Source organism: Montipora foliosa, chromosome 7, assembly GCF_036669935.1.
Source record: "Montipora foliosa isolate CH-2021 chromosome 7, ASM3666993v2, whole genome shotgun sequence".
NCBI lineage: Eukaryota > Metazoa > Cnidaria > Anthozoa > Scleractinia > Acroporidae > Montipora > Montipora foliosa.
Window position 1 is genome coordinate 8,901,788 of NC_090875.1, and position 10,000 is coordinate 8,911,787.

At 37.1% G+C, this 10,000-nt stretch overlaps 1 protein-coding gene across 1 annotated transcript in view; it reads right to left on the bottom strand.

The window, feature by feature from the left end:
* LOC138010371 (guanine nucleotide-binding protein-like 3 homolog) overlaps nucleotides 1-10,000 on the bottom strand; it is a 381,170-nt gene that overhangs the window by 260,269 nt on the left and 110,901 nt on the right. The window lies entirely within an intron of this gene.

Below are 10,000 nucleotides of genomic sequence, written 5' to 3' on the forward strand. Positions count from 1 at the left end.
TGCAAAAAGATGATCTGAATCTGCCATCATTCAACGATGCTTCAGAGCCGTCAGGGAAGAGATCGGACCAAAACCAGTTCGCCTGAAGCAATAGAGTTTTTCACCAGCTTCGAAGCTTCATTTGACGTTTGTTGTTTAGAGTTTTGCGTTTCTTAAGGTGGTCGGTTACTCTTTAAGCTCAGAACAGGGATATGTTGGAGGTAAATTGTTTTCGCGAAACATATCAAATATGACTTTTTTTTCGTTGATATGAAAATTTTTGAGAGGTGTTTAAAGGTGGAATTCCGATTTCATACACCTATAGAGACTTTTTCAAATCGAAGTTTGAAGAGAAGCAGGTTTTTTACCGCTAGTGTTCGTCTTCACAGTTGTAACTGGTTTTACACAGAAAAGCGAAGTCCAGTGCCTTATACTTTCACGCCACTCGATATAGTTTGTGAGGTTTTGGGGTCGTAAGTTGTCCTGAAATGCATATAACGTACATGTATGTTTTTAACTTCGAGTTAATATCTTGTCGACATTGTTCATGTAATACAATGTGAGTTTTCTCGCTTTATAAGCCAAGGCGACAGAGCGGCTGCCTGTTATATTTAAAACAGCGGCAAATATTGACAACAAACCCTGTTATTTTTTTCCCTTTAACAACGTTCATTGCTATGTTTTGTGTAACTAAAAATAAAATATGTCAACTGTCACATCTGACTGCTGGGGGATTGTGTGCTTTTTCAAGTTTATGGGACTCTTTGCAAAGGGCGAGTTAAGTTAATTCAACAAAGTAAGCTGCTTTTTCCATTTAGAGACTGAAAATGTCAGCAAAGGTGCTCTAGTTCAATGTGCAAAGCGCTTTTTTTGGCTTTTGATGCCAGCAAAACAGTTCACCACACTAGAAAAATTTTATTTGAGGGCCACTTGCTACTGGCTCACAAAGACTACAGAATTTGCCACATGGATGAATACATTTCACCAATGAAGGTGAGTGATGGAATAAAATTACAATAGTCTGCCCTGAATTGAATTTTCCCTACCCCTCAATATAGATTCTACGCCCCCTTCTTTGTCAGTGCCAAAAATCTGCGAAGAGAACTGAAGCACTAAGTTACACAGAATTAGTCAGACAGGTAGAAAACCCTCAAGGATCAAAGGCAGGAGCTGGATATTAAGCAGAGAAAAATCAAGAACGAAAACAAAAACTTTCACAAAAAAACATGAAGGTAAGTATTTGGGTTTAGCTCATTTACGACAATGACATGCCAATGCCTTTGCAGTACTAACCCCCCCCCCCCTTCCCCTCTCTTCACCAAGACACACACACCACTGACAGCATTATATTGAGTGCCACAGGCTGTTGGCTGTAATCAGTAACACACTAAACATGCTTTATTTCATATTATTATTTACATGCACAGAACAAACTGCATTGAATGCGATGCACAACCCCATGAATTTCTCAAATTGCTTTTGGCCTATTACAAAACCTGTGAGAAAACCACACCAAAAAGTTAGCTCACTATAATAAGGTAAAACAGATATCATTTTCATAATGGTCATGCTCTACAATGTAGCTGTGTCACCGAACACCCAAGGTAAATAATTTTCCTATTATCCTAACAGTAAACACTTAATGACTGGTTCCGAGGGAAACAGTTCATTTTGTTTCCCTAAAAATTTCCAATGTTCCCCTGAGGCGCAGACGAGGGAAACAAAATGAACTGTTTCCTGAGAGACCAGTCATTAAGTGATTTGTTATATAGCACAAATAGGAAAACATGCAATGGGAACAGCAACGGTGGTCGTCGGTCAACATTTGCGGGCAACAGTGCGCTGTTACCCTCTGACGTCATAGATTTTGCACTGGTGCCCGCTCAGAGACTTTTGAACGGCAAAAGTGTTATTGTTAGATGTCATGTGACCTTGAAGTAACCAATGAGAGCATGCGCTGCTGGGGGCAAAAACAGTTATACAACAAATATAATTATTATTCAACATAACACACTTTTGCAGGAAAAACAAGATCAGCAACACAAATCAAATGCTGAATTGAGAGAAGAAAATGTCATGCTTCACAAAAAAGGACAAAGTTATAGAGACAACACAGTTTTCAAGAAAAATATTGGACTGACATAAAAATTAATACCATGCACATGTAACCCTGTGAAAAAGCACCCCAAATGCCTAAATTTCCAATATAGGTTTTAGTCAGAACAAACTTTTCCTTATCACAGACTTAATTCTTATGGTCGTTAATTTTCTTTCTAGTGCAAATAATATTAAACAAAACAAATAGTGTATTGTAATAATCAACTGATGTATGTTTAGTATTTTTTCCTTTCATTTTCCCGAATTTGTTCTCCACCTATATATATCTGTTTGGGTCAAGTTAGCAGAAAATTGGGGAATCCACTCAAAAGAGACACTTGTAATACCACTGGCAGTACTAAATCCTAACATTACTCAACAACAATGACAATATTATTTGTGTTCCTTTAATATATGTTTTACAACTAAAGGAGACACTGCATTTAGCTCTCTTGTGCACCATACAATTTCACAAGTCACTAGTCAACCACTAAACAAAAGGAGGAAAGAACTTATATGATCCAGACAAAATGGGAAATTTTGGTGGTGAACATTCTCCAGACCTGTTTGAAAATATCTTCCATGCCACAATGTATTTACAATATTGAAAAGGGTTTTCCGTGAACCAAGAAAGCTAATCTGCAGAGAGTAAAAGTAGGTTGCTGTACTACTGCACAACCTCAGTTTCTTCGTAAATCAGGTATGGCTACCATTTCCAACAAACAAAAACAATGATAAAACCATTACACAGAAAGTGAATAATGACAGTGTAAGTACAAGGGGAAAGATAATACCTTACATTATGAAATTTTGAACCACCGATACTGTGTTTTTAGCTTTCTGATTGGTTCACTCACTCTCAGTTAACAGCTCTTATACAGTATGACATAATATGGAAACTGATTGCGTCAAGTGTTACCACGCTGGAAACTGATTGGCTTTAAATTTGTCCAAGTGTTAAGAATCAAATGAAAATTTAATAAAACAATAATTAATGGATATAATTGAGTGGTTGATCTCATATCAACATGCACTCATGGAATTATAATAATAATATTGTTCATTATTGTCTTGTGCTATAGGATTTATATGCTTATTAGTATACATGTAATTACTGAAAGTTCTCTGCGCTGATTGGTTGTCACTGAGATGATTATTCTTACGTGATAATCACCTAAGCGGTTTTTCAAAATAGCCACAAGCTGTTTTGTTGAGGTGACAGACAAATAAATTAGTTGTTTTAAAGAAAATGTGTATTATTCAAATAATCAACTATGTAATAGGCGATTTGCATGATGGCATCATTTACTAAGAAATTGAGTTGCTTCTATTGTCAGGCAAATTTAAATTATTGTTTCCAATATTCCCTTAGACTCTATGAATGTTGGTGAATAAAAACCTCAACTTCATCTCGGTTTTTATTAACCGATATTCACCTTGCCTTCGGCGAATAATAATTGTTAATAATTATTATTTGGTGTTCATACTAATTTTTAGTGTTAAAGAATTTTCAGTCAGGGGTACGCATCTAACTAAAGCTGTAAGGCTTATTACTATTATTACTATTATTATTATTATTATTATTATTATTGTTATTATTATTATTATTATTATTATTATTATTATATAATGTACCTGAAGTGTTTGCATGCTTCCAAAGATTTACTGCACAAATGTTTTTGTAGCCGTTTTGCAAACTTACAATTATAAATGTGAAAAAGTTGACCAATAAGGTTACTCTGTTACAGTAATGTACTTTTCTGGGCTGTTCCACAACTGATCATGGTTTCTGCAAAAATATTTGCGAGGAACAGCAACAAAAACCTCGCACAGATCGATGGCATTTAACAGTCAAGGTTACGTGACGTGGAAATTGTAAATCCCAGGTGTTAAGAAAATTCAACTTTGTGGCTGAACTTCACTCACAGTTCATCTGCAGCAAGAAACCCAGTGGACGATTTTATACGTATGACCGCGTTACAGTTCTCAATAACGTACAACGGCCATGGCCAGCCAAACTTATTTTCAAAAGCAAAAACCTTTCGTCCATCAAGACCAAGTTGCTCCTGTAGTTCCCGAGAACAAAGAAGAGTTTCGTTGCCAGTTCGCTGGTTTCTGTAAGATTTTTAAACAATCTGGGGGCAGACCAACACCCAATGTCAAGAAAATTCACAGTAACCAACAAAATGATACAAGAGGACGCATTGCTACTTGACATGCAGACTTGCGAAGTAATCAATCGTGTGTCCTCGACCGTTGATTTGGAATCGCTGAGTGTTCTCTCCGACCTTGAAAAAAATTCCTCTGGCACCCAGGGTATGAGTCGGCTAACTTTCCACAAAATTTGACGAATGCTAGAGTGTTATTCTCCACTTCGATCACTGTCTCGATCACTTCGAATCTTTAGAGTTTGCGCAGGCGCAGTTACGCGAAAAAAGCCATTTTACGTCATTATTCTCTAGCCAATCAGCGGTTTTTGCGCTCTGTCTCTGGTGCGAGCAACATAACGGTAATCGAATCGTTTTGTCATCACTCATTACAATAGTCGTGTGAAGCGCATCTGCTGTTTTAAGGACCGTCTTAATACCTCCCAACTCTGCATTGCATGTGGACCAAATTTCAATCAATCTTAAATTCTCCCGGGTTCTCCAGTTTTTGGCTCACATCCAAACTGTACTTCCACACAATGGCATGTACTCCAAGATCGCACTTGGACCAAATTATAGCAACTGCCAACTTCATTGAGATACACTCATGGAATTAAATTACCAACTTAGCGTGGAAGGTGGTTAGCACCAACAACAATAAATTGATGATCATAGAATTGTCAGCGTGAAGGAAACTTTGATAAAAGTGTTGACATTAATATTTCTGTGCTCTTTTCTACAGGTATTGCAACTGGTGTCGCACTCTATACAGCTAAATATAAAGATTTAAAGGCCCACCTTCCACCGGCAGGCTTTTCGACCGTTTGTTTTTGTTATGGAAATTGGCATCGCTCATCGTAGCGATCTGATTGGATGAATTTCAGCTTTGGCAGGGTTTTCATATATGAAAATTGTTCCGCGGCATGCAATGCCTGTCAGTTGAAGGTGGGCCTTTAAGACGACGGCGAACCAAGAAATGAATTTTCAGAAATAAATAATTTACAATTATTTAGGAAAATTTATTTTTATATACTATTTCTGAAGATTGTCACAAAAAACCATCAACTGAAAAAAAATTGATTTGATTGACTCAATAGGTGTTACTTAAACCTCTAACTATTAAAGGGGTAGCATCATGTTTTTTATGAACACACTTAAAACTCAAAATACCCGCTCTTCGCTTGATGCCAGCGGCTGGTAAAATAATGGTTAAAATTCCTATAGTAATGCAAAGAATTCTTATTTAATTTCAATGGCAGACGACCAAGATAGCCATCAGCTCAAATTTGAAAACGTATACGTACCGCACATTGGGCGAACCACAGGTGCCCCAGACTCAGAGGGTGAAAAAAATATATAAGGATTTGTATGGGAATCTCTTTAACAAATTGAAAAAAATATTTACCGACAAAAGTTCTGAATAAAAAAGCTGTACTTTATGGTCGTGGTGACTTTCTCGCTTTTTGTGTGGTCATTTGCCTGATTGAATGTGATTTAAGCGACTTCTCAAATTCCCGGGTTGTCACTCATACCTAAATAAAGGAAAGGCTGCAAAGTAATTTCTAGCTTACCTCACATCTCGCCAATAAAATCACACTTCTCCAGCATCAGTCAGGCTCAAACTCCGGCAATGGCCACACGGATAAATTTACTTCTCCTTGACCAAGTTTCAAGGTCCAGCGAGCATCCATTGCTTTAATAGAAATAGCGAAAAATATTCAAAATTTCAAAATCCTTCAAGGCTCGCTTACAACGAATTTTGACACAGCTGGGCAACCGTTCAACCGTTCCTATCGAGGCTCAAGTTTTTTATTGAGAACTTTTGCCGTAAATATCCTTCTCAGTTTGTTATGGAGATTCCCATACAAATCCTTATAAATTTTTACCCTCAGATCGTGGGCCGCCTGTGGGTGAACGTTTTCAAAATTTTGTGTAGCAATTCACTAAAAATTGATTGACATATTAGAGCCGTTTGTGCGAGAGAAAACAAGCCGCGGCTTACATAAGACGCGAACACCCCGTATAAATGGTACAAAATCTACGTTCTTATCCTGGCCTGGGCGTGTACTCTCGTATAATAGTTCCTTTCGCGTATTATGTATGCTGCGGCCAGAGTAAGCCGCGGCTTATTTTCTCTCGTATAAACAACCCTATTTTGTTTGTACTTCCCTACATTCTAAATTCACGGTACTAGTTCAAATGTCGGGGGCGGGGTGTCTTTTTTTCCCAAATGTTTTTATTTCAATTTTTGTCGTTATTCTCCTGTACTGTTATTTTCAAGTGACTGACATCTGTCCTTCATTTATTGTGGAAATTAGTCAAATAAATTAAAGAACCTACGGAACGTATGAAAGCTCTTAAGGGACATCTTTTTTTTTTCTAAATCGGACTTTGTTTTTTGTTATAAAATCCGAAGTTGATTTTTGCGAGCATCAAGCTTTTTCTTTCCGAAAATCGGACTTTGTTTTTCAAAATGAAGAGAATTTCCGAAATTGTTGATATTGGATTTTATGGAATATACGCCACCTGCCAGAGACACCAAAGACTTGCTGAGCTCCACACTTTAAAAGCAGAATCATAGTTCCACGATGATTGTCACATAGTCACGCAAGGTTCTCGTTTGCTTGTTTGTTCGTGTTGTTGTCAATGTTGTTGTCTGACTTTACCACAAACTGTTTGTAGTAAATAAAGACAGAGTCGCACAGGAAATTGCCAGCCAATTCTATTCGGACGTCAAGGGTTCGAATTCAGTTTTACGATCAAAAACACTACAATATTGAGAACATTGCGTGACGACCATTGTGGGACTGTGGCTAAGTTTTGTTTAGTTTTAATTGTATTGCGGAGGTTTTTACGAAATAAACATTGAAGTCACGCACTTGTCCTTGGAGTATAACATTTGCCGTGTTGATGGCATTTTGTAAAGCAAACAACAAAAAACAGTGTCATCAAATACCTTGATCTTTGCTTTTCAAGGTGTTAATATTGGCATAAAATAAAATCTTAAAGTCTAAAAAGTTGGTGTGTAATTCTTATTGGTATTGCAAACCCACTTCCAGGTGACTAACTGTTCAGTGATAATTTGAAGTGTCAATCACAGTGCAAAATTGCAGGAGGTATATTTTGCTCCTCATTTCAATTTTTAAGGGTGGTACATGTCATAACACTCATTATTCCATTTCAGTGCTTATTTGATGGCTATGCTAATTCAAATAAAGAGAGCATTGCACAGAGCAGGTACAGTCACCACGTACATAATGGTTCCCTTGATGATACCTTTTGAACTGCTGCCTGCACAGGGTTGCTTCCTACTTCCGTTCTTTTTTGTTGGCAGTTCGCAGGCCAAGCTAGATGAAAAGCTCATTCCTGTGCCTCTCTTCATAACCCACCAATGCCTACTGTATTAAGTTTTGAAAGCCAAGGGAATGTCATGTATATTGCGCAATTTTCTTCTCGTTTATTGTTTTGGTAATCCTAACACATGGCTCAGTATGTACATGTCACGAAGTTATGTAAACTGTACATTGTACGTAGACAACATTTCCTTCAATACAGTAATAAGCTAAACAAATTCTCTTAATAGACTCTTATGTTGGGTGGCTATACCTTTTTTTTTTTGTCTTCATGGCTATTTATTACATACACAAAAAACTGACAATCCTGTTATAGTGAAAGATAAACTTCCATAACTTTGCATGGGCAGCACTTCACCTCCAACATGGAAGCTCTAGATCGTTTATTCTACCATTCAACATACTGAAGACACATGCCTCCTACATTAAATTACCTGAATTGGCATGACCAAGAGCTGAGAAACTGAATTATATATGTAGCAAAATCATGAATAATTTTTTTTAAAAATAAACTACCCATTATTTTTCAGTTACAGGAAGGCAACATTGTGTTACCCATTTCAGAGAGGTGATTATCGTAAAAATAATAGTTGCTCAGGTGATGTTTGAGATGGATGCTCTGGTTGGTCGAGGATTACATCATATCAAGTGCTATAATCACCCTGCATCTGATCATTATAACACTGGACGCTAATTTTGAAGAACGGCCACCATACATGCAGTGTTGGTGTTGATAAATTTCTGAAGAAAAATTTGAAAGAAACGCCTGTACACAAATGTATCATCACCTGAGCAATGTGTTAAACTAAAGTTATTATTAGCCTCATACACTTAATGTTGATGAATAATCCACTGGACTCTGTCATGAGAAACATTAAAAATGTTCACTAAACCTAAGTATAGAAAGACCGAGACCATGGGCACTTACCAAAAGTCAGAAATGGCCAGTCAGACTGGTCATTTTGAAAAGGAATTTGTCTTTTATAGTTTTCGCTGAAAACACATCACTGCTATATATACTGTATAAAACTAGACTGCTCTGGCTGGAAAATTGATACATGGTGGAATTCTCTTTGCAACTGGGCTGGCCAGCCAGTTCTCACTAGTGGTAGGCCCCCTGAGACTAAGGTTTAGTAATCTTACATGCCACTAAACCCCAGTTCGCTTTAGTTGTACATGCCCTGGTAGGACAGGTTTGAGACCTCTCTTGTAGCATTCAACTGTATACCGGTTGCGACACACCACCATTCAGTGGAGGTAAAAGAGATGATGTACTTTTGGCATAGCACATAAAATTTTTTTGAATCGTGAAAGCCAGACAAATGTTTGCTCAGCCGCCATAGTGTTCATGTCTGGTAAAAGTTCCTTCAGTTTTGCTGGATCATACTTCTCTCTACACCCAGATCCTTATGGTTCTGTATATGGAGGCTGTCAATAATCTTGTTGATTGATAACCATGAGTTATCATATGGTGATTCAAAGGGGAGATTCTTTTTAGCAACATTCATGCCATCTACATGACACATGTTGTCATATGCGAGGAATATCTGCCCCCAGGAGAAAGGTGACAATTGCTTTAAAATGACCAAAAGCCAGTTGACAATGATTAAAAATGCCTGGGAGGAGCTCTCTGACCTGTCCAAAGAAGAAAATGCCAATATTGTAATAAACAGAATATGATGCATTTTTAGGAAATAACAAATACGGATCTCAATCCATAACTTTGTTCTACATGTCTACAGATGTTGGTTAACAATTTTGTGACTGCATTTAATACATGAATGACGTAATATAAATGCCATATGGTGCAAATGACAAAACAGATGAAATGTTTTGGAAGGTGCATCAACCTTATATTTATAAGTTTTGATGTCTGTAGATACAGACTAAAACCCAACATAACCCATACCAAGACCCACATAACAGCAACTATTCTCAGTAGTCCTCTTGGATAATCTCCCACTTATGATTTTTACTCCATAAATGGTCTCCCCTCCCTTCTGTCATACTTCTGTCATTTGATTGTCAAAAACTTATCAAACATGTGATTTTGTTGTTTGCAACTTTCCACGCTGTGCAGTGGTGTGCAATAAATTTGTGCATCCGAAAACTACCACAAACAGTATCAATTACGATTACTCATCATGTCCAAAATCACAAAATGTAATGTAAAAATGAAGCTTTTACCTAGGAAGTGGAAATCTGATTCTCAGTTTTGAAATAAAAAATATTTCAACTATAAATATGAATATAGAGTTGACTGTGTCCTTTTCATGTTTAATAATGACTTGTTACTCATAAAAAATATGCATTTCTTCTAATTTCAATTTGTATGAAAATTAAACGGATGGAAGATATAAGCACAAGGACACTTCATAGGAAGATAGGGAAGATACTAACAGCTTGCACTCTGAACTCACAACT